Raw genomic sequence first — 26,784 nt, forward strand, 5'->3', positions numbered from 1 at the left:
ATTATGACTAGCAACATCACGTCTGTGAGAGAGAGTTTGTAGACAAAAAGAAAGGTGGAGGCGGGGGCTAATCAAATTACAGATATTAAATAAAGACTTTATTACTAGCAAAGGTATGTTCCATTCGGTTGCATATCTTTGATAGTTTTGGAGAATGATATCATGCTGAACGAACATATACTACACTATTCCTCCTCAAAGGAGTAGGTAATGCTTGGGAGGATGGTATCATAACAAAAAAAAAAAAACAGATACTACACTACCCCTCCCTGGAAAAATAATATTTGAAACCGTATCGTAAACGGAATTGAGTATAAAAAATATATTAAAACTACATTAATAAAAGTAATAGTATAGTTTGGGATTCAGACAGATATCAAATCTCCATTAATAATTGATATTAAAAATTTGTAAAGGCAGCGAAATGGCAGCAACGAACGCCTGCATGATTTCCATAATGTAATGAGAAAAGAAAACCCGCTGTCTTTTTTTTTTTTTTTTTTTTCGTTTCGACTTCATAGAAATGCAGTGTCGTTTTCACTTGACCTTTATTACAATCAGTCAACGCTGATTTCTACTTTCAAGTTTCATAACTTAACACAAACCTGGTTTAATCATTTCTAAGGTGGTTTATTCGTCACAATTCTGCGGGTGTGAGGGGGTGGGGAACCCACGTGAGCGAGCGTAGGCTACAGCAAAAATAATTTATTGAATTGGATAACCATAATATCTTTTACAGAAGAAGCGTTTGGGATTTTAGATTTTGGTTATAGTCAGCTAACGTACTTCCTAACTTTCGACGTAGCGCTACCGGAAGCGGTGACAATGCAAATCAGTTCCTTTGCTTTTTTTTTTTTTTTTTATCTCACGCTTATTTCTCCCCGGTACTTTTTTTTATTACGTTTTACCGATATTTTTATACTTTCCTTTACGTATATTTATTATATAAATTCAAATAAAAAGCATTTATTTATTTTTTAATTTAAAAAAAAAAACAAAAAAAAAACTTTTATTTCTATAATTTCATAAACATATATTTCTTTATAATTTCAAATAAATAAAAACTTTTATTTTTTTAATTTTGTTATTAAAAGTGCAAATAAAGACTAATTGTGTGATTTTTATCTTTTTATAATTTTGTTAATTTTTATTGTATACTTTTCAATAATGTCCTTTTCTCACATTTTATTTCAATGGATCGCTTCACAATAGGAATATTGGAGAACAATAAAAGTGAAGGAACTGATTTACCTTGCCACCGTTTCCGTTAGCGCTGCGCCGGATGTTAGGAAGTACGTTAGCTGACTATAACCTACATTTTATATCGGAATCGATTTAGTTTTCAAGCTACTTTGTATGTAACGTTACACAGCTTTACGCACGTGTTAACATGTAGACCTCGTCGCAAGGAATCCAGACAATTTTTTTTTTCTCTTTGAAACAACGATATTTATTTCCTGGTACCCCCCCCCCAGCCCCGAATAAAGCGCACCCGTTGTTTTTTATATCTTTTTTCTTTTCTTCCTCGCCATGACGTCATCTCGCACAGGGCTCGGCCATTTGCATACACATGCTATTTGTGTGTCCGTTCTCTGTTACATATATACGCCAATTTCAAGATGAGTGAGTTGATATTCCTTGTGACGGAAAATGTTTAGGTTTGAGGAACACTGATAGGCAACAGGTTTTCAAACAAAAGCAAACCTGGTGCAAGAGAAGGGAGAAAATCACTCATACATATCGTGGTAACTAAACGAAGCTTAGAGATATAGAAATGTTGTCTACTTGATAAATGATCACTAGGGCTAGGACAACAGCATAATCTTTTCATTTTCTTTTACTCTCGAGTATATATCCAACACAGACACAGTTAATCAACCGAGAACCACATCAAGCTATATAAAACCCTACAAGATATTAACGGATATGTACTTAAGAGTCAAAACAATGAAAAGAATATTCTGTTGTCACAACCTTAATGATCACTTATCAGATAGATAGTGGCAGATCATTTGAATTAAAGTAGTTTAAACTATCTCAAGATTTAATGCGATGGTCAGTAATCGTTTCCAATTTCAGATTTTCCATAAAATAAATGTTACACAACGGAGGGGAGTATTTTAATTGTTCTGGGGTGTAAATCTCATTTGGAGTGTAAGGGGCGATAACCTGATTCATACTTTAATCCTTGTTAGTTACAGTTCTTTCTCTTGAAGCAATGAAATTAAGACAACAGTTTGATACAAAAATGATGGCGTCATTTGTCATTTATTTTTACCCATAAACCATTAAATCCTACCTCTCATCCTGCTTGTTCTTGCTTCACCTGTCAGCCTGACTCCTATATTTACTCTCTTCTTCTCCTGCTGCTGCCCTTGCAGCTTCTGCTGTTGTAGCTATTGAGCATCATTTATTCATTTCGTATGGATCAGATGATTATTGTTGGCATTCGTTTCTCCGATATCTTTCTAGTTAGAATTTTTTTATTTTACAAAGGGAATCACCACTTATCAAGGCCCGAAAGCCACTCGAGGATAAGGGTAAATGAATGTACGGTGGTCATCAGGACGACAGTGTTAATGGTGGAAATTGGAGCATAACTTGATAATTTAACCGGAGAGCTCAGCAGGAACTTGTTTACATTGGACTTGAAAACGACCATATTGTAATCAGCAGGATAACAGGCTAGCGGAACAGCGTTCGACAAAAAAGAAGCTTAGTTCATGGAATCTGCATTTAGATTTAGACACAGATAGAGAGTAGGGGAAATTATTGATAATGGTTGTAGCTACATCAGTGTTTTCTGTAAAAGTTTGGCAAGAGGGGGGGACTAAAGATTGAAGCTTAGACAAGGAGTTGCCATGAAAATAACGATCGAGCAGAGACAGGCTCATAAAAAGATATTGTGTATTTACGGAGAGGGCCACATGAAGGTTGCCAACATCCCTAAGTGAAAATGTTTCTGTGGAATGAATTGGATTCGAACTTGGCACACCCAGGTTGTCAGTTCGGGTCGTTAACCACTAAGCCACTGTCACCTCCCTGCAGCTGTTGTTTATCTTACATACTAGTCCTATGTCACGCCATGCCAGATCTTCTACATTTTTACCAGACACTAATTGTCTTATTGTCCATCCAGTTTAGTCAGAATTCCTAATTGAAATTGTTGTTATTATTTTTTCGGTATTTATGTAGATTTTGTACTGAACGTATCTAAACCCAGAACATATTTTTGCCCAGAACTTGGTGTTAAGTACTCGGATTTGCCTGTAATCTGACGTAAGACGCTGATCAGCCAATCAGCCGGCAACAAGCAGACGACTCTCAGAAAAATATTGGGAGAGAGAGAGAGAGAGAGAGAGAGAGAGAGAGAGAGAGAGAGAGAGAGAGAGAGAGAGAGAGAGAGAGAGAGAAATAAAAAATTAAACAAAACTGGTTCAAACTGCAATCGAAGCGCATGTTCCCATGCGGAAATTTTATAGTAAGCCCCACTCTCCCCAATGGTTTACGTCGACTTGTGCAACTGCCATTACTCAAAAGCAGCATGCATACCGTAGGTTTAACCGACATAAGTCCAGTTCAAACAGACTGAAGTATATAGAAGCTAGAAATAACGTTAAGAAAGAAATAGCGACAGCTAAGAGAGAATTTACGGAAACCACTAAAAAGCGCATCGAAGCACAAAAACTAGGAACTCGAGACTTCTGGAAAATCTACAACAGTGTAGTAAATAATGGGCAATCAACAATTCCCCCACTAACCAACAATCACGAGGTTGTCTCCTCAGCAACCGACAAGGCTAACATACTTGCCAGTCGGTTTGCCTCAAACTCCACACTGGACCCTTCCAACCACCCCCTACCTGACTTTCCTATGCGGACAGACGCCACACTAGACGATCTGAAAACCACCCCTGCTCAGGTGCATGCTATCATAAAAAACCTTGACACCTCAAAAGCATGTGGACCCGATCTTATCCCAGCTGTGCTATTAAAAAAGTGCTCAGCCGAAGTAGCTCCAGTTCTCTCCAAACTCTACAACAAATGTCTTAATGAAGCTTGCTTTCCGGGCTGTTGGAAAACTGCTTCTGTTGTACCAGTATTCAAGAATTCTGGCGAAAGGACAGACCTATCAAATTATCGCCCCATTAGCCTCCTCCCACTTTTTGCCAAAATATTTGAGACCATAATTAACCATGCTCTAGTCCATCATCTTACAGATGCTAAACTACTGACTGACAAACAATATGGATTTAGACAAGCCCGTTCCACAGCAGACATCCTCACCGTGATCTCTGAACGTATATACCAATCACTGGACAAAGCGGGGGAAGGCAGAGCGGTAGCTCTAGATATATCTAAGGCTTTTGACAGGGTATGGCATGAGGGTCTCCTCAGTAAAATCAGATCATACGGTATCACTGGTAGAATACTTAACATAATTAAATCCTTCTTAGATAAGAGAAAAATCCAGGTAGTCCTCGACGGTCGCACATCTAAACAATATGATATAAATGCGGGAGTGCCCCAGGGTTCTATCCTTGGACCTCTATTGTTCCTGATATTCATAAATGACCTCCCCGACAACATTGCCTCTGAGATGGGTATATATGCTGATGACACTACACTCTATGGCAGACACGACAGGAAGACGAATGAACACATTTCTAAAGAAATGGCAGAAACACTAGAGGAAGACCTCCAATCTGTAGTGGAATGGGGACAAAAGTGGTTGGTCGCGTTCAATGCTGCCAAGACTAAACTAGTTTCATTCAATAATTACAAGAAACCCTCTCTACCACCAATAGCAATGGCCAACGACTCTTTATCTGAGAGTCCATCTTTCAAACTCCTTGGCCTAACGTTCACAGGAAACATGAGTTGGAACAATTACATTGAAGGCATTGCCAGGGCCGCTGCAAGAAAAGTAGGCTCTCTCTACCGTGCTAGAAAACTACTAACACCCAAAAGTATCCTGTACCTCTATAAGGCCACCATTCGCCCATGTATGGAGTATTGCTGCCACATCTGGGCTGGTGCATCTGCTACTAGTCTCTCGCTCCTTGACAAGGTTCAAAAGAGAGTCGCAAATCTGATAGGCCCTGAACTGGCATCTAAGCTTCAGCCTCTGTCCCATCGACGAAATGTTGCATCCCTCTGCCTGTTCTACAAGTATTTTAGTGGTGAATGCTCTGATGAACTGCAATCACTTGTGCCCCCACGACGCGAGCACCCTCGACAAACCCGACAGGCTACTAGATCCCACCCCCACACTGTAGAGGTCCCTAGATGTAAAAGATCTTTTTACTCCAATAGTTTCTTCCCCAGAACCGCAAGACTCTGGAATTCCATTCCAGGTCCCTGCTTCCCCAACAGTACTGACGTGCAGAAGTTCAAGTGTAACGTGAACCGACACCTTGCTGCCCAAATCCCTACATAGTACCCCAGTAGTTGTTGCCCCTGATAGTAGCCCCCTACACCAAAGTGGCAATTTGCCTTGTTTGGGGTGAAAATGTAATAAAAAAAAATAAATAAATAAAAAAAAATAAAACTAGATTATACATGGAAAGTATGGAGACGCAGTATTATAAATTTATTAATGTTAGACAAACAACTGCAGACACCCGAAAAAGTTTTTTTTTTTATTTTTGTCAAAATAACAAATGAATCAGATCCCAAAAAGAATTGCATTACATGTGGCGTTAGATGCCTCATTGCAAAGAGAGGGTCCATAAACAACAGATGTGTCCGGAGGTGCACAAACCTTTTCTTATAATTTTCTTCGACAAAAAAAAAAAAAGAAAATGTTTTAACAATTAAACATATTTTAAAACCTTTTTTTGCAGTTTTCTTTAAAAACAAACAAAAAAAAATTTGAAAAAAACAAAAAAATATTAAAAATGTTTTTAAGTCTTTGAAAGACCCCCCCCCCAAAAAAAAAAAAATTACACACTTTATTTGGAGAAAAAAAAAACGTGTTTGCTAAACATTATCTATCAAAAATGAAAGCAAAAAAAAAAAAAAATGTTTTTGATAATTTCCCCCCCTCCCCCTGCATAATAAAATGTTTGCTATGAAACATTAAATGAATAATAAAACAATAATAAAACAAAATTACGGTAGGTCAATGTTTCTTTTTTTTTTTTCTACGACTTTCATTTATTTTACTATTTTTCTTTTTTATACTGTTGTTAAGATTTGATCATTGGCGATGCTCGATATATTCCGGCAATTTACGTCATGTTCCGGGCAAAGCCGAGCAAACATTTAGATACCTTCGGTTCAAAATCTGCACAGTACTATTTTTTCATTATGTGAGTTTCAGTTGAGAAAACATCGTCCATGTTTGTAGCCTACGATGTCCTTGTCTGCATCATATTGTCACATAAGGGTTATTTTGAACATCAATATTAAACTTGGTCAAAAAGACATAGTATGCAAAAAGTTTGCATCTGATACTGTGGCTGTGACTGCTACGATACTTACTCATAACTCTGGAAGAGTTCATCTAATCCCGAAATAGGGTAGATCAACATTCAATTTTTATTACACTTCCTCTTTTTGGTCCCCCAACAAAAGGAGGGTGGACCTGTAAATTCACCCTTGTCCATTTGTCGGTTCATCTGTTCGTCCGTCCGCATTTTTCTCAATAACTACGCCTTCGAATTTTTTTGAAATTTTGCACAAACATTAAACATGATATGAGTAAAAAAAAGTAACAGAACGAATTTTCCAGGAAACTCCTGTTGCCCCCCCCCCCGGGGTGCCTTTCGGGTTAAAATGGCTAAAATTGACACTTTTGTGCTTATTAAAAAAAATTGATGGCTTGGATTTTTATAAAACTTTCTGAAAAGTTGAAACTAAGGGATTTCTATATAATTTTGTTTGTCTATAACTCTTGGATGTACCCCAGCGGCTCTTTTAGGGCTAATAAAAACACTCCATTTTTGGGACTATTTTACCATATTTGTTCAAAATTTTCTGTGTATGTTTATTTAGCAGTTTTGCATGGTGTTGAACTCAAATTTAAATATGTTAAGGCGTTGAGGACTAATGGTGGGGGGGGGCGACAAATGGTACACTTAGTCATTTCTTTTTTTGCATGATGCAGAACTTAAATTTACATATGTTAAGACCTAAAACTGCACTGTTTGTTCATTTTCACCAGGATTTGACGTCCCCTAGGGCTAAATGGTGAGGGGACAAATGCTGAACTTAGCCATTTTTTTATGCCTCGTTCACTGTGCACTCACGGGAAACCATGCATGCTTAACTTGTTTGACTCATATTTAGCTTTAAGCTTACACTGATAAACTTGCATGGGTCTTTTTTATAAAGTATCTTTTTTTTGTCTGTTTTTTTTTTCTTGTAATATTTATTCTTGAGTAATGCGTAGATTACACTTAGACGCGTTCTCTGAAAGACTTTTAGTTTGATTGCCAATGTTCTTTATTCTATTTTAAGTTGGAACTGTTCTTCACTTTTCTCACTTTTTCAATAACACGTTGACGTCATCGTTCGACTTGCACAGATCGTGCATTGTTAACAACTGTAAAACTGATATTGCGTGTCTTCTTCAATTTGATTCAGATTCCTCATTGTTATTTCTATTGGATTCTTCTATTTCTGTTTCAGAATCCTGCTGTTCTTTACAAATGTCTAATTCCCCACGAATATTATCAATACAAGGCAATGCCTATAATAGGCCGAGCAACAATGCAACTCGTCCGCAACTGAAGAAACCGAAATTACAATTGCTGAGTACATTTTTTAGTAGGTGACTTGTTAGTAATACGCAGAATCTATTAGCAACGATACTTTTTAGTATGAAGCACCTGACACCGAAACAATTGTTCATTTATGTCAATGGATACAAATCGTAATGAAAGAAGAAGATAACTAATTGATTAAGAATTCCTTAATTTATCACAGATTTAAGGACATTTGTTGATGATATAACAATAATAATGAGTCGATTCATTTGTATTAATTAATTAAAAAACTATACAATTATCTAATAAAGTAAGAGAACAGTTTGATATCTGAAAATACCGTGGATCAACAGAGTCTGGAAATGTTATAGGAAAGTTACAATCTATAATATAAATCTCACCTGTCTGTTTAAATGTATGTATGTATGTCTAAAACTTTCGATAGAAGCGACTGATTTTCATTCAGTATCATTTTGAAGTTCGACCTTTCGAACGACACATATCGAAAATTGGCCTAAAACATTGATTCCTTCACCCACAACTGGCCACTTTTCTACAGGGAGGCGTCGTTTTTTTTTGCCGATATTTTCGATAGTCATCCCCGCTTTTCGATTGATTAGCCTTAATTTAAACCTACGTCACTTCCGGTTTGGCGATGGGCGCAACAGCAAAGATGTCACTTTTTTTTTTCAAGTTCTTTTCCTTCTTCACGGTACGAGTTCGAGCTTGCCTGCCTACTACCACTTTTTTTTTTTTTTTTTTTGCTTAATACACACCTTCAAACACCTGGGCAACGCCGGGCACCCAGGCTAGTTTATTATATAGAGACCAGTTTTCTATGTGTATGTTGAATTAGAAGTTCAAAACTACTAACCAAACACCCACAAAGTTTTTTTTTGTTTTTGTTTTTAAGAAAAATGTTGTTGTTTTTTGGTGAGAGGTAACTAAGCCTGGTTTTGTTAGAGAGCTAGATTTCTTTGCTGCAGTTTCACAGTAATTTCACAGTAATTTTAAAAGTAAACAATATATTTATGTACTAATTAGACAAAAGATGTTGAATCATTCTTCAAAATCATGCAGAAATTAAATAATGCCTTTTCAAATTATGCAAAAGGAAAAATTATTGGGAGGGGAAAAAAACTTGGTATGATTAGATTTAGAAGTGCTCTGGAGGTCTCCTTAATGAATCATAGAGAAAGAATAATTTTGACTAACGATATCTGTAAAAATTTAAATATTCAAATTATTAAGAAAAATGCATTTTTTGAACCGACTATTTAATTTTTAGATTGGGCTTACTTAAAAATTTTTTTTTTTTTTACAGGAAAAATGTTGATATATCTTTAGAAAATGGTATAAGATTTAATTAAATAAAATATAATGCTTATTTTGAATAAAATTAAAATATAAATTAATGAATATATTTGATGAGATATTTTAAAAAGTCCTAATATTATTAAAAAAAGAATTAACTGTTCAATTTTTATACAGAATATATTATTTATGCTTTTTAATTATTGGAACTATTTTTTTGATAAGCAATTTGTATATTTTTATTTATTTATTGTATATCTTTATAGTTTTTGTTTCACAACGTTTTGGCCAACTTTTCCTCTAGCCTTCATCAGGTGGTTAACCCCGACAGGATAGGAATGCTTAATCTTCAACTGATTCTTCAGTAATTACTGCCTTCCATAGTTGTTGTCATTTCATCACGTTTTGGTCAACTAATCCTCTGGCCTGCTTTGGGTAGGACTGAAACCGCTATCTTCAAAAAAATTTTAAAAATATATATTTTACAGGGCTTCTTTTTTTTTTTTTAATTATGTTGTTGTTGTTTTTACACAAAAAAGAAAATGTATTTGTATAGTTTGGAAATAATTAGAACTAATAAATCTCTGCAGTAGAAATTGTAATAGCGTTTTAATAAATCTCTGTAGAAGTTGTAATAGCGTTTTAAATAGTAAAACTGTTTTCATTTTTTTTTCTTTTTGTAAAAGAGTAAATATGTCTTTCAATCAGATTCAGCTTGCAATAACGCAAGTATTAATTTTCAATGATTCTTATTATTCAAACTCAAATTACTTTCTCTTCCGGGTAAAATTTTATGAGTGTCTTCTTCAATCTGATCAGATTCTTCTAGTTCTGCTTAAGAATTTTGCTATTCTTTACAAATGTGTAATTCCTCACGAATATCTCTTCTATACAATTATATAAATGCAACTTTGTATGAGTGTGAGTTCGTTCCTTATAGGCTCCAAAACGGCTGAACAGATTTTCTTTAAAATTTACAGAACTTTAGTGTATAAGTCTGGGAGTTATCTCGGTTAAGTTTTGTCTCAGAATACCCCCAATAATTACCAATAATGAAACCGTTATTTTAATTTATCTATCATCGGTAAAGCCATTTTTTCCATGTCGTCGCTTAGCAACAATCATAGAACAATGGGTCGTGAAAATTCTACTGTGGGTAAGTTGATAGCATTTTTTTTCTTTTTTTTTCTTTTTTTGCATGATGTGGTCTGTAGGTTCAAATTCCGCATGTAAATTTCTTTTTTTTTTTTTTCATTAACTGCAAAGAATTTCATAAGACTTGAAAATTTACGTATTCTTTTTTTTTTTTTTTTGCATGGCGTGGTCTGTAGGTTCACTCCCAGCATGTAAATTTCTTAATGTTTTTTTTTTTGTGTTCACTGGAAAGAAGTTTATATAAAATAATTTTCTAAAAGAAATACTAGGTTCTCTAGAGTGCAATGTAGAATAACATATTTTGGACTAACTTACTACATGGAGGCATGTGAAGCTTCCTCCCAGGTGATTTCACGGATTTCGATGACAATAAAAATATAGGAGCGTGAAATATTCGTTGATCATCATTCAATCCCAGACAACATCGGGTCAGGCCGTGCTAGTCATCAATAAAAGGCAATACATATATACACAAAATACAGTTTTTTAAACACAAATTACAGATGTTTAAATTTTTCTGTAACAAAGCCAAAACTTTTAATTTTTCGCATGCATATTTTTTTTTTTTTGTGGAAAAGGTTTTTGTTACACATTTATTAAAATATTAAAATAAATATTAGAAACTTATAAACACAAAATAAAGTTGTCTGCCCCTGATATATGGTTGTCTGCCCCTGCTATTCACTCTCCAAATATACCAATTGAAAACCAAAAATCTGTATCTTCGCACAAGTGCCTAAAGATGATTAAAGTGGTCAAAAATAAAGGTATAGAGATCTCACTATAAATTACCTAACCGGAATTACTGGACTGACGGACTTTGACAAAACTTAATGTTTCACTTATTTTACCGTTTAAAATGCTTTAAAAATGCATCAAATGAATTTGATTTGACTTGAGGAGAAATGAGAGTATAAAAGACTAATTGACAACATTTATGGTACTATTTCCACTAGTTTTCTTTAAAATTTGGTTGAAATACATGAAATCAAGCAACACGACATAACTTAGATATGGTACATCACTTTATTGATAGACTAGCGAGGGTACCCGGCGTTGCCCGAGTGTGTAGAGGTGGTGTGTAGTAAGGAACCCTGGTGGGCAGCCCAGGTGAAGAGAGGTGTTAAAAAGAAGCGGTAGTAGGCGGGGAGATCAAAATAACAATAGGCAGACTGGGTCGAAAGGGATGCTAAAAAAAAGTAGTAGTAGGCAGGCGGGCTCGAACCCGTAACGTAAAGGAGGAGACAAAACCTAAGGTTTTAACTGATATGTTCATCATGAAAGCGGAAGTCGCGAGCATTGGAATTAAAGGTAGTCAATCGAAAGGAGACGATGACTTGCGAAAATGTCGACGAAAAAAGCAACCCCCTCCTTTTGAAAAATGGCTGAGTTGAGGGTGAAGGAATAAATTTTTTGGGCCAATTTTTCGATATTTGTCGCCGAAAGACCAAGCTTTACAACAATATCGATGTTTTTTGTTTTTACAAGGTAGTCACCACTTATCAAGGCCCGGAAGCCACTCAGGGATAAGGGCTATTGTGTGTACAGTACGTTAGTGTTGGAGATTTGATGAAGTGTCTTACTTAAGGAGGCGGTTCATCAGGAATTTGTTTACATTGGACTTGAAGACATCCAGGTTGTAGTCAGGTGGGAAACAGGCAACCGAAACAGAGTTCCACAGGCGTGCACTTCTAAGAAAGAAGCTTTGTTCATGGAATCTATGTTTTGATTTTGGCACAGATAGAGAGTGGGGAAAATTTTGGACAGTGGTTTCAGCTAGGCGGGTGTTTATTATGAAAAATTGGCAAGGGAGGACCAGAGATTGGAGTTCAGATGAGCACCTACCATGGTAGTAATGATAAAACAAAGACAGGCTCGCAACATCTCTCCTGTGGGAGAGAGGTTGCAGGGAAGAGAAAAGGGTATCACTCACTAGGCCACAAACCTATTTTGTACTCTGTCAAGGCAGGATAGGCTGTTTTTAGCAGCTCCTGCCCAGATGTGGCAGCAGTACTCCATCCTTGGACGTACTTGGCTTTTATACAGATAGAGAATTGCATCAGAGGTGAGATATCTTCTGGAGCGGTAGAAGGATCCTACCATTTTTCCAGTGACCTTGGTGTTCCATTTCAGGTCAGGAGTAAAGGTGAAGCTCAGAAGCTTATCAAAACATGGAGCTTCCCCTAGACGAGAGCCACCTATTTCAATTGATGCCAGATGGGGATCAGAGCGTTGATGATGTAAAGATAGGAGTTTGGTTTTAGATGCATTAAAAGTAACCAGCCACCTCCTCCCTCACTGTACCATGCGCTCAATATCAGAGGAGAGAGAATCTGAGAGAACTTTGTCATTTACGGCCTTTGATGTGTTGCCATAGATGGTCGTGTCATCAGCATAGATGTCAACGAATGATTTAAGTATGTGTTTTGGGAGATCATTGATGTATATCAGGAAGAGAGTTGGGCCTAGGATGGACTCCTGAGGGACTCCAGCATTAATATTGAGGGCCTCTGATTTCTGCCCATCAACCACTACTATTATGAGCCTATCAGAGAGAAATGATTTTATGATCGAGAAAACATATCCAATTATACTGTAGCTGGAAATCTTGTGAAGTAGGCCCTTATACCATACCTTATCATAGGCCTTTGATATGTCAGGAGCAATTGCCCTAGAGAGGAAGCCTTTCTCAAGAGATTCGCTAATCCTATGAGATATAACAGTTAGCACATCTGCTGTTGATCTGGCAGAACGGAAACCTCAGGTCCATTGATGATGGTTGGGATAGAACGCACGCTTCTGTTCAGGATACTGTTTGCTATTTGCCAAAACTGGTGGGAACCAAGCTGTTGCTCAGCTAATTTGGATTTAACAGACTGAGCATATAGCTCTCTTGCATTTTTTATTACTCTTTTGCAGTGGTTGCTGGCAGTCCTGAAGGCAGCTTTGGTCTCAGTGCCTCTATTACGTTGGTAGCTATGGAAAAAGTGATTTCTGTGCGCGATGGCAGCAGCACATTCAGGGGAGAACCATGGCTGGCTGTTAGGTTTTTGTTGGAATTTTTTGGATGGTATGAATCAGTCTATGCCTACAATTATCCATTCGGGCAGGTCTGATACTATAGAGGACACATCCTTTTTAAACATGGAATGCAGTAGTAGATCGGATATAAGTGTATGGAAGCTATGCCAGTCAGCGGTAGATTATCGATATACAGTACGGTGGAGAGGTACATCTCCAGACTTATTGCATTTCGTTTTTATCTTAACTGATACAACCACATGGTCGGAAGATCCCAGAGGAGATAGAATGGAACTTGAACATAGCTCAGGGGAAGTTGTGAGAAAAAGATCTAGAAGGCTAGCATACTGACCGGAAGTATCGGGCACTCGGGTGGGTTTGTGTCAATCTGGGTGAGGTCATAGGCAGTGGCAAAATCATGACAAAACCTCCCCTCATCATCTGTCTTGTTAGAGTGGGTCAGCCATTCCGCATTGTGGACATTGAAGTCACCACAAATGTGGATGTTAGCTGAAGGGTGAGCAGACAGGATGTGGTCATTTTTTTTTTCAGATATACTCTTAAGGATAGTAACTCTGCTGTTGTGGGGGCGATAGAGAGCAAATACAAATGCAGTGGTGTAAGCAAGTGCAACCTGGAAGCAGATATAAGGTAAATTAGGGTCTTCTCTGGAGATATCCCTACCACACGGAAAGCCATCTTTAATGTAGGCACATATTCCATGTCCATGGTGATCTTGGGGGTCAGATTTAGATGTAAAGTTAGAGTATCCTTTAATTATGAATTCGTCTAGGGAAGCGGTCAGCCTAATGCTAGTTTCACTTAGGAAGAATATGTCTGGTTTTGTCTCCTGTAATTGGGTTTCAAATTCTGGAAGGTTGGAATAGAGACCACTGATGTTGGAGAAGGAGACATGGTAGTAGGGGTCTACGTTGGAGGATGAGGTTCTAGGTTTACACATGTTATTTTTCTGGAGGTATTTCATGTTGAGGATTGGGATTTGTGGAATAGGTCGACAGACTTGGTTAGAGCAGGACAGATAGGGAAAGATAAGAGAGAAAAAGAGAGGAAGATTTTTTTTTTTTTTGTAGCCATGATAAGGTGAAGCCACTAGTATGGCATCGAGAGGCCCCACTCGAAACTACTGCATGGTCCAGAGTCCATTCACCAAATGGCAATACAGCAGCCACAGTATTTTGCACCTGCTGATAGGACAGCCTCCTTAGTGGTTAATCCAAGGTTCGGGTCCCTGACTATCAGGCGGATAACGTCTACCCAGATGAAACGTTTACCTCCAGCACCCTTACTAGTGACATGGCTACAAGGATAGACATAGGAACAGAAAATTTCCGACATCTCAGGCTACTGTTCACGAAGTACTGTTGTCCTGGAGGGCAGCTTTTTCTTCACCCTTTGTCAGAAACATCACTCATTGGAAATGAGGACTGAGGGACAAATAAGAGGAAGCCAGAGTAATGAGAACTGTCCATAACGCATCCACAATGCGTTGTCTACTCTCCATTCAAAAAAAAAAAAAAAAAAGATTTTGTTACGTTCCGAATTTTTGGCCAGACATACAAACACACACACATATACACAAATTCTTTTCTTTTTAAGTACTTCTAAAGCAGTGGTTCCCAACCTTTCAAATATGGTGACCCATTTTAGAACAAGCAGTGAGGAAGTGATACCAATCCTTAAAATACTTTATAAATACATTTTTTTGTACAACAATCGTCCATACACTGCAATTTTTGAATTACAGAATATTTATTTGCGAAATATACATTCTGTAAATTCATGATTAATTTCAAATTTATTAATAAAAAATTCCAAAGCTGTTAGAAAAATTAATTGGAAATCAATATAAAGTTATTTGGCACACACAAATTTCCACCGTTATCTAAAGTATGTTCATGAACTGACCTTAATAAGACGGTTGGTGTTGCAGTGTTTTAGGTAGCAATTCGATCCTGGGCTCCGTTATCAATATGGCACACCTCAAGTTGTCTTCCACATTTAATTGATTTGGGTAATTGTTTTTAAGGATGAGAAGTTAGGAGAATGCTGTTTCACAGTTGTTGGGAATGGCTGTAAATTCCTTAATGCAATTTCTGATATTATTGGGAATTTCGGAGGAACTTTTTGGCAAAAATTTTCGTTTTTCACCGTATTTTATATAATACTAGCAGGGCTACCCGGCGTTGCCCGAATGTTTAGGTGGTGTAGTGAGAAACTCCGGGCAGGGGAGTAAAAAACTGGTGGTAGCAGGGGGGGGATCAAAACAACAGTAGAGTTGTTAAAAAAAAATTTTTAAGTAGTAGTAGGCAGGCAGGCTCGAACCTGTAACGTGAAGGAGAAAAAAAAGGTTAAAAAACGTGACATCTTAGCCAATATCTCTATCCCTCAACCGGAAGTTAGGAACATTGAATTTAAGCATAGTCAATCCAATCGATATGGTGACTTGCAAAAATGGCGATGCAAAAACCGACCCTAGTAGAAAACTGCCCAATTAAGGGTAAAGGAATTAATGTTTTTGGCCCATTTTTCGATATTTGTCGTCTGAGATATCGAGCTTCAAAACAATGCTGATCTCGTCAGGATCTGTTGCATGTGTCGAAAGTTTTTGGCAAACATATAAACATACATACATTCACACAAACCAACAATTGAGATTTATGTTATAGACTAGCAAGGGGTACCCGGTGTTGCCCGAGTGTTTTTCGGTGTGTGTGTGGTTGTGCGGGGGTGGGGGTGTTAATGAAAACCTAAGAATAAGCGAAGTAAAAAAAAACAGAAAAACGAACGTTACGTGAAAAATGGCTTAAATAATCGTGCTTCAATATTTAAATTTAAAAAAAACAAAAAAAAAAAATCTCACACCACGACTCGAACCCAAAACGTTTAGATAATGACCCAATACTCTAACCAACTGAGCTAACACAACGTACATGAAATTTAGTCAGTTCTTTAACTATTTAAACTAAATAAGGTCATGACGTCATCTGACGCATGCGTAGAACCGATCTCGTCATGAGAGGACGGTTTTTGTTGACCCCCCCCCCCCCGTAGAAAATTGTTGATTTCAGAGTTAAAAAATTAACGTTTTGGGCCAATTTTTCGATATTTTTCGGATCAAGGATGGAGTTTTAATATGATACCAGGTTTGTCAATTTTTGTTCTGTCTGTCGAAAGTTTTTAGCGGACACACAAACATACATACATACATACATACATACATACATACATACATACATACATACATACACACATTTTCGCTTTTAGATATATAGATTTATTAACGACCCTTTTTTTTTTACTCATGTTCACCCCTTACAAAGCATATCGCCACTTGGACGTACGGGGATACAATTGACGACCCCCACGGCATCGGTATATGGGATCACGGCATACAGGTTGGAATCCACTGTTCTAAAGAATGATGTCACACAATCATTTAGTTAATGTGACGCTGCAACTAAAGAAGATCAGAAGAAAATATTGTTCACACGTTCATCGCTTGTTTTACAAATATTTTAATCGAATGTGTTCTGATGAACTCGTTTCACTTGTATCCCCTCGACGTACATATCCTTGACAAACCTGCTTAGCAATAAGATCTCACCCCTTCACTGTTGACGTCTCTAAATGCCAGAAAGCTTTCTATTCTAATAGTTTTTTTTTTCCCCTCGAACAGCTAGACTTTGGAATTCCCTTCCTGCTGCCTGCTTTTCTGGCTGTACTGATATGCAGAAGTTTAAATGTAACATAAACAAATATCTTGTTAATCTATCCTAGACATGGCCCCAAATAGAAGCCCCTTACGTCCAAGTGGCGATATGCTTTGTAAGGGGTGAATGTGAGTAAAAAAAAGAAAGGAAACCTTAGGTCAAATTTACTAAGTTAAGTTTAAGTCGTTTTCAGTTTTTAATTAGTCAAGTGAATCTGTTGGATCAATGCAATATTATAGAAACATACAGAAAAGGAAGAATTGATTATTTTCCTGGTAACGAATCTTAATGAAAACCTGTTAGAACTTGAACTCCCTCTCTCATTTACTTGCTGAGACAGCATTTTGAGGAAATGTTCTGCATGCTACAGAAACACTGAAAGGAGCAACCAGAATTTCCATCCTTGAATCTTTATACAACATTCACTTTGAAATCCAGAAGGACATGCTTTAGACGTTAAATGCTATATTACACTGATACTCTTTCTAATCTTCCTCTCAAAAATTCAGAAACGTCATTTATGTTATTGTTTGTTTTTTTTGTTGTTCCTTTCCTTCTGCAAAACTCAATCATGTTCTGCAAAGTCAAAAACAAAAATGACACTTTACTTTTGACAAAGCAATCAAATCAAACACCATCAATAAATATTTGGGATACAAAGAATTAAATCCATAAAAACTTTTTTCCAGAAAATACTGGATTCGGTATTAAATAATCCGAAAAGAGTTGAGATGTCATAAAACAAAACATACAAACCAAACACCAATGAATAAATATTTGAACATATAAAAAAATTAGATGCATAAAAACTTTTCTTCCAAAATTACGGGATTCGGCATTAAATAACCCGAAAAGAGTTAATATAACGTAAAACAAAACACCCAAACCAAATATCATGAACAAATATTTGCAGATATAAAAAACTTGGAGCATAAAAACTTCTTTTTTTTTTTTTTTTTTTTACAAAATTATTGGATTCGACATTAAATAACCCAAAAAGGTTTGATATGCCGTAAAAAACAAATCAACCAATTAATTTTGCATATCCAATGCTTACAAATACCACAGATAATTGATTTATATCCAAACTCCCTTTCCACAAATTAAGCATAACATAAATTTTTAAAAAGTAAGACATTGTTGGGCACTGCTAGTAGAGGGTGACCCCCCCCCAAAAAAAAAACGGACCTCAACTCTAATTAGGCCCCGTTTCTTAGGATTTTGTCCGAATGAAATGAAACTTTGGTCATAACTAGTTTATTATATTCAAAACATCACATCAAAACACTAGGGCTGTTGGCCTTTTTTTTTTTGCTCCGTTGACTGTAAAATGCTCAGAAAAACAATTGAATGTCCTCTGTTTTTTTTTTTTTGGTGGGGGAGGGCGGGATCACCTGTATTATATTGCTTGAACAGGATGTTTTTTATACAAAAATGGAAAATCATGAGCAAGAGTTCAGACTTAATTTCCGATATGGAAAATTAACTTAAAAGGTCAGTCGAAGTCAAGTTGTTTTATGTTTACAGTTTGATATGAATCTGACACAGCAACATTATATTAACTTTTGAAGAAGAGGAAATTAAAAAATTGCAGAAAATATTTTATGCATGCAAAAATATTTAATATTTAAATAAAATACTTAAATATTTCATTAATAACAATAAAAATAAATAAAAGTATGTCTATTCAAAAAAAAGGGGACGAGCAAAAAACAAAAACTGACCTGATGTAGTTGACTGTCTAGCCACACTGATGAGTTGTGATACAGCGAAACAGTACTGCATGTGGATGACTATAATGCTCCCTATCTTGGTTTGTGCATATTGGAAAGTGATATACAAATTGCCATTAGCGTATGAAGCAATGCTCTTTCAGTAAACAAATCGAGTTTAGGCATTTGGACGATATCAAAACATTGTTGATTCACTACCTGTACAACAGCATTGATGAGCTGTGATATAGCGAAACATTACTGCATGTGGGTGACTATATGTATATATTTCCCCAAAACTTCTGGCCTTGATGGAGGGAAGACTAAAACTTACTGCTATGGTTTCAAATGATCTGAAATAACAGCGAGGGGAGACTTGATTCCAAATATTTCTGATAGGATACGATTATGAATATCTCCATTATCAAATAATCCTTATACACTGTGAAATTTACTTCATGTATGAAAACCAAAGAGGGGAGATATAAAATATGAGAAATATTTGGAATCAAGTTTCACCTTGCTGTTATTTCAGATCATTTGAAACAATAGCAGCTAGTTTTAGTTTTCGTCCATCACGATCAGAGGTTTGGAGGAAATATCAGATATTTTGTAATTCATATGCAAAACTGGGAAAAAACGACTATGACTGAAACATTTTATGGCTGTAAAAAAGTGCCAAAAATGGGCTGTGAATGAGGATGATTGTTTTAATGTGCGACCTTAAGGGCAAATGTTACATAGCCCACTACACAATTCAGGTCATTAGCTTTCCAACGAGTCATCATTTGTTCAATTCTGATCAATAGTCGCTGAGATTTCGAACTTATAAAATTGCATATACAGTGGTACTTCGGTTGTCAAACGTTTCGGTGGTCGAGCAATTCGGTGTTTGAGCCAAAAGTTGATGATTTTTTTTTCTCGGTAGTCGATACTTTTGAAGTGTAGTGTAATGACCCAACCTCACTCCAACAACCTCGCCACGCGTCATCGCAACCCCTTCGACAGTTTAGACGGTATCTGAGTTATTTTTAGCTCATCCGCGTGGTACCAGAACCCCGTAATTCGATTTGTCGACCCCGTTTTTTTGCGTGGAACGACAAAGGACCTGAGGTGTCAAAAAAAAAAAAAAAAAGGGTCAATAGACTTCAATACGATGAACATAGCGGGCGTATCTTGGGACTACAGTAATTAATTCCACGAAAAAACTTTGTTGTTCAAATAATCGGTTTAACGTTATGTAAAGACTTCAGAAACGAAGTAGGAATGAGCATTCTTTTACCATTAGATACAAAGAAAGAAAAGAGGAACAAAAGCAGTAAAGCGAGTGCAAAATGGAAAACTGTACGAATGATGATCGAATTTAAAATGGAACTGATAGAGAAAGAGGAATACGTGTGTTAGCGCTTGCAAAAGAATATGAAATGGCAGTCCTATTAATTGTATAAAATCCTCAAAGATAAAAAGGGACTTTTAACCTCTGAAACCAATTAATTCTATTTCGGTTAATTTAAAGGGAAAGTATTGTTTCGGTTTTCAGACATTTCGGTGTTCGAACAAACATGGAACGAATTATGGTCGAGTACTGAGATACCACTATATCTATAATATAAAGCTGAATGTGTGTGTGTGTGTGGTCACGAAATAGGCTCCTATATGGTTGATATTTTAAAAAAACTGATTACATATAATGATAGAAGATGTATCGAGACACAGGAATGGATATGTTTGATCTGGCAGAATGGTGATTCATTATAATTGTGGGGTCTGCGTTCGCGCATGTTCCACAAAGTATGGAAATAAAAAATTTAAAAATTAAAAAAAAAAACGTTTACAAGTGTTTTTGATATAGATGTACATAAGAATACTATATATATATATATATATATATATATATATATATATATATATATATATATATATAAAATAAAAATTACAATTAAATTTACCAAAATGATCCAAGATGGTAAAATTAAAATATATTATAAATATTAAAGAAATAATATTTATAAAGTAATCTCAACCTGATGTATAAGCTCGATAAAACCAAATAGGAGATCGAGCTTATAATATGATGTTTTTTAACATGTTTTATTAACTATTTGCTCTTATATATATATATATATATATATATATATATACATATACATATATATATATATATATATATATATATATATATATATATATTAAAAAAAAATTTTTTTTCAGGAACATTACGAAAAAAAGCGCCTAAATCCGTATTAACGAAATCAATATAACTCCAAGAAAAATTAATTTTTCGAACCAACGATATTACCCTCGATTTAAGCATTGTTTATTTAATATTTTCATACGAAAAAGTTATCATTGCAAAAAATATTTATTCTTTTGTTTAAGGTTTACATTTTTAACGTAATATTTATCTGTAATATTTTAATATTTTCATTGCATGGTTAATCGTGTAATACATAAAAAAACGTAATTTTTGTATAATCTTGAAAAATAAAATAAAATGTAAAAATTTTATAAGCAGGAACACACGACATTAATTAAATTAACAAATGGTGAAAATTATACGAACGTTCATTATAGGTATTTATAGATGTATGGCTCTGAAAAAAAAAACAAAAAAAAAACAGTCGGTTTTGTCCCTCCCCCTCCGTCTTTCAACAACCTCACGTCATTTTCATATACGCATGTAGAAGTTTTTATGTGCTTCCATACTTTTTTGGAATTTTGCCGCCATATTTTAATTTGCATTAATAAACAAACCTCGTTGCTACAGCTGGCACATTTTTGGATAACTATTACCTTTTTTAGCAAAACTTAAGTACATTTATTTTATTAATTCATTATCCTAAGACTTTAACTTAGTACTTAACTTGGAAATAATTCCAGAAAAACAGGAAGGGGGGCACTGCTATATATTGGGTACAATATAATAATAAATAAACTCGGATAGTCGTAAAAATTGATTTTCTTGAATAAAAAACAACTACTTGATCAAATTACGTAATTTTTTTAAATATAACATCGTTTTGTAACGACTACGTACATCATACTGACATTTCTGTATTTTCTTTACTTTTAATTGCCGCCATAAGTGCCAATTTGAATAAGTTCCAAAATAATTGCTGACTAAATTAAAATTTAAAGGCAATAATTCGTCGACCTCAGGAAAACGATTTTCGAATGTGCTCCTGTCTTATCAAATGAAACAAAACATGCTTACAATACTTTGTGTGCTATTGTCAAATCGACTCAATTATAGCATAGATATTTTCAAATTAATCAGAAAAATATGACCATTTTAAAATCTTTCAAGAATATTAAAGTATGTTCTCTTTCCCACAGAAGAGACGTCGCAAGTCTGTCTCTACTTTATCGTTATTTTCATGTGCAAGTGCTCGTCTGAGCTCCAATCTATGGTCCCTCCTGGACTGACTTTCACGGAAAACACTCGTCTAGCTGAAACCACTATCAATAATTTTCCCCACTTTTTATCTGTCCCTAAACTTAAACGTAGCTTATTTCTTAAAACTACACGCCAGTAGAACTCTGTTCCGTTTTACTGCTTTCTGACTGACTACAATATGGTTGTCCAACGTGAACAAATTCTTGATGAGCCATCCCCTTAAGTAATCCAATTTACCGATTTTCCACTACTATCGATGACTGACATGTTCCTCTTGACCACTGTACACTCATTAAACCTTATCCCCGAGTGGCTTCCGGGCCTTGATAAGTGGTGACTCCTTTCTAAAGAAAAAAAAATTATAATTGTTAATCTTTTATGTCTGTTCATCATATATAGGCGCCAAGACAACATGAAAAAAATTGTATCAAAAGTGGCATGAACCATCCTTGAGATCCCAGTTGTATCACGATGTTATAACTAGGGCTATGACAACAGCATATTCTTTTCATTGTTTTGACTCTCGAATGTGTATCCGTTGATATCTTGTACGCTTTTATAGTGAGTGATGTGGTTCTCGGTTAATTAACTGTGTCGGATATATACTCAAGAGTCAAAACAATAATAAAAATATTCTGTTGTCGTAGCCTTAGTTATAACTACTAATAATAACTAATGACAATAAACACTATCAGAACGAAATTTCGAAAATCGTAAAACTGAATTTCACATGAAAACAACGGTATTTACGTATTCCTCGTATTTTTAAAATGATTATATCCAAAAATTACGAAAATCGATGTTCAAAGGAGAGTTCAAAAGGGAGGTAATTTTCCGTTTCGATTTAAACAAGATGACCGCAATTTTTCACCTGTTAACACGATTAAAGTTGGGTTTTTTTATAATAATTTTCAGGTAATTCCGATTGCATAATCTGGAAGCTAACATTGTAATTTATTAGAATTGAAAAAAAAAAACCCACTGTTTTTTATCTGAACACTTCATTTATCGATTATAAAATTTCGTTCTGATAGTGTAGAAGCATCAAGGAATGTATAATCTTCAAATACAATAGTGAGCGTCTAAATTAATAAACAACTGCTACTACTAATAATAACAATAAGATTATTATTATTATTATTTATGCGCAGATAAGGTTGAGTTTTTTGTGCCGCACTGACATTGATATTAAAAGACTATTTTTTTCTATTTAAAAATTATTAAAACAAACTTAATATACTTAGTCATGGATTTGCGAGCGACTTTATAAAGGTTAACTAATCTGCATATTCCCTTGAAAAACTAACTTTCATTAATTAATGATTAATTTTTTTGTGGTTTCTTATTAGATGAATGGATTCACATGACCATTATGCTCAGTTCTATTGATGCATATTTTCTACATTGTGTATAATTGTGTTGTATTTAAGATGAAAATGCTCTAGCACAAGCACATCCGTATAAATAGCTGCTAAGGGGTCGAAATTGAAAAAAAATTGAACTTGGCAGGCGTAAGTCAACTTAAAATGCTCTTGTATGCATGCGCAAGTATACATTTGTCCATTAAAGTTAGTTAAATCTTAACGTCTTCTTATTCATCTGATGATAGCTCAAATGGTAACGACTAAGGCTGAAGCATTTAATGTTTTGGTTTCGATTCTAGCTAATGGCACCCAAGTCAGCTTCTTTCTTTTTCTTTTTTTTTACTTTTGAAATCATTACTATACATTGAGTACAATATCATAATGAATAGAATATTGGCTCTATAATCAAGGCAAAAAATGGCCGATGAGACAATTTAATGATTAATTTTTTGTTTTACAACAAAAATACTGGATAAATTTGCATAATTTTTTGGCGTACTAACGTTTTTACTTTTACATGTAAGTACAGAATAAACTTTTTGTGCTATTTTTTTTTTTTTTCTTTTTATGAGAAATTTTAACTATTGAGGTGAAACAGAATATAATGCCCCAACAAGTGTTAAATAGAAATACACCAAATCTGGCATAAAGAAATACAGGATATGATCTCTTCTCTTCTATATAAATAAAATGAACTCATTTTTTCCCGTGGGATTTTGACCTTAATAGGATTAAAAATCAAGCTATTTCATCTCTATATAAATAAAATGAACTCATTTTTTCCCGTGGGATTTTGACCTTAATAGGATTAAAAATCAAGCTATTTCATCTCTATATAAATAAAATGAACTCATTTTTTCCCGTGGGATTTTGACCTTAATAGGATTAAAAATCAAGCTATTTCATCTCTATATAAATAAAATGAACTCATTTTTTCCCGTGGGATTTTGACCTTAATAGGATTAAAAATCAAGCTATTTCATCTCTATATAAATAAAATGAACTCATTTTTTCCCGTGGGATTTTGACCTTAATAGGATTAAAAATCAAGCTATTTCATCTCTATATAAATAAAATGAACTCATTTTTTCCCGTGGGATTTTGACCTTAATAGGATTAAAAATCAAGCTATTTCATGCAAATACATTATGCACAAACGGCAGAACAATATCTGAGGTTTGTTATAGGCTTATTAGTTCTCAAATTCCTCGATAATCTTAGATTTCTATACTTTTTCTGCTGAGAAGTCACGGCCAAAATCGGTTAAGATCAATGGAAGTGGTAAAATATTTTCTCTCTTAAAAATTCCTCCTCCCCCTGCCACCACTTAACACCGTTTGGAGATCGTTCACAAGGAACAGTTGAGAAGAGAACACCGGTTTGGCTTCGTAGTTCTATCATCATGTTAAGTTATTTAAAATCACTAAACTAAGCTGCAGTGCACTGTGGCGTAGTGGTTAGGTTGCTGGACAATTCACATTATATTTTCACGTTCGCGCCGACCTACCATAGTGGTTTTTTTTTTTTTTTTTTTTTTCTTAACAACTGGAATGGACTTTTCTTGGTGGCCGAACTGTTAACGTTGCAGATGTTTTTTTTTTTTTTTTTTTTTTTTCACACTTTATTTTCCTACTTTTACTCATGACTCCGGGTTTGATCCTTCCTACTTCCCTACCATAACATTTTTTAAAACTCCCCCCCCCGTCCCGGAAACAAACACTCGGGCAACGCCGGGTACCCCCGCTAGTTATGAAATAAAACTGTCAGCATCCACAGGAGCTGAAGCATTCGACGCCTTTTGGCTGGTTGATATAATAAATTAATTTGGTCAATATGCGTTAGAATACACACTAAAGACATCCCGTTAAAAAGTTGTTTTGGGGGATATTTGGGTCTGTTTTGGAACAAATATCACAATACTCATACAGATATTGATTCAGACATAACTCAGCGTTTGTTCGGCTTTCCCCAGAACATGATGTAGAGTTCTGCTGCTGTCTAACGTAACATAAGACAATTTTTTTTTTTACATGGTAGTCATCACTTATCAAGGCCCGGAAGCCACTCGGGGATAAGGGTTATTGCGTGTACAATAATCAATGGGATAGTATCATAGTAATCGTTAGTATTGGAGATTTGATGAAGTGTCTTACTTAAGGGGGCGGTTCATCAGGAATTTGTTTATGTTGGAGTTGAAGACATCCAAGTTGTAGTCAGGTGGGAAACAGGCAAACGGAAGAGAGTTCCACAGGCGTGCACCTCTAAGAAAGAAGCTTTTTTCATGGAATCTACGTGTTGGTTTTGGCACAGCTAAAGAGTAGGGAAAATTTTGGACAGTGGTTTCAACAGCAGCAGTGGTAGAGAGAACTTTGTCATTTACGGCCTTTGATGTGTTGTCATAGATGGCCGTGTCATCAGCATAGATGTCAATGAATGATTTAAGTATGTGTTTTGGGAGATCATTGATGTAGATCAGGAAGAGAGTTGGGCCCAGGATGGACCCCTGAGGGACTCCAGCATTAATACTGGGGGCCTCTGATTTCTGCCCATCAACTACTACTATTATGAGCCTATCAGAGAGAAATAATTTAATGATTGAGAAAACATTTCCAGTTATACCGTAGCTGGAAATCTTGTGAAGTAGGCCCTTATGGCATACCTTATTGAAGGCTATTGATATGTCAAGAGCAATTGCCCTAGAAAGGAAACCTTTGTCAAGAGATTCACTAATCCTATGAGATATAACCGTTAGCACATCTGGCAGAATGGAAACCATATAGATCTGGCAGAACGGAAACCATATTGCATGTCACTAAGAAGGTTATTTCTGCTGAGGTGATTGACTGCTTCTCTATTTAATATGGATTCCAGCAGCTTACTCATGACACACAGGGGACTTATTGGTCTGTACTGAGAGGGAGATGACTTATCACCTGAATTATTAAATACAGGGCATACTGATGAGGTTTTCCAGGGAAGCACTTGTCCTTAAAGAGTTATGTAAGTATGGGGGCAAGATCTGGTTGAAGCTTTTCAGCACTATAATTACAATGCCGCGGGCTGAAAATCCAAATAGAAGATGACAATTTGAAAGAGGATAAAAAAGGTTTCTCATTGAACATAAAGTAATCCTAGCAGCCATTTTTTTTTTTCACAACCAAAGCCATTATTAAAGCCGTTCCTAACATGGGGAGGTTGGAGGTGTTTATTCCGAAAGCCATTCTTGAAGAGGTTGGGGGTGTTTATTCTGAAAGCCGTTCTTAACATGGGGAGGTTGGAGGTGTTTATTCCGAAAGCCGTAAAAAAAAGTGAAAAATGCTGTAAAAAAAAAAAAAAAAAAAATAGTAAAACTTGCGGGGTTGTTTTTAAAAATGGAACA

The sequence above is a fragment of the Euprymna scolopes genome, chromosome 14 (assembly GCF_053919585.1).
Source record: "Euprymna scolopes isolate OS-2025 chromosome 14, ASM5391958v1, whole genome shotgun sequence".
NCBI lineage: Eukaryota > Metazoa > Mollusca > Cephalopoda > Sepiida > Sepiolidae > Euprymna > Euprymna scolopes.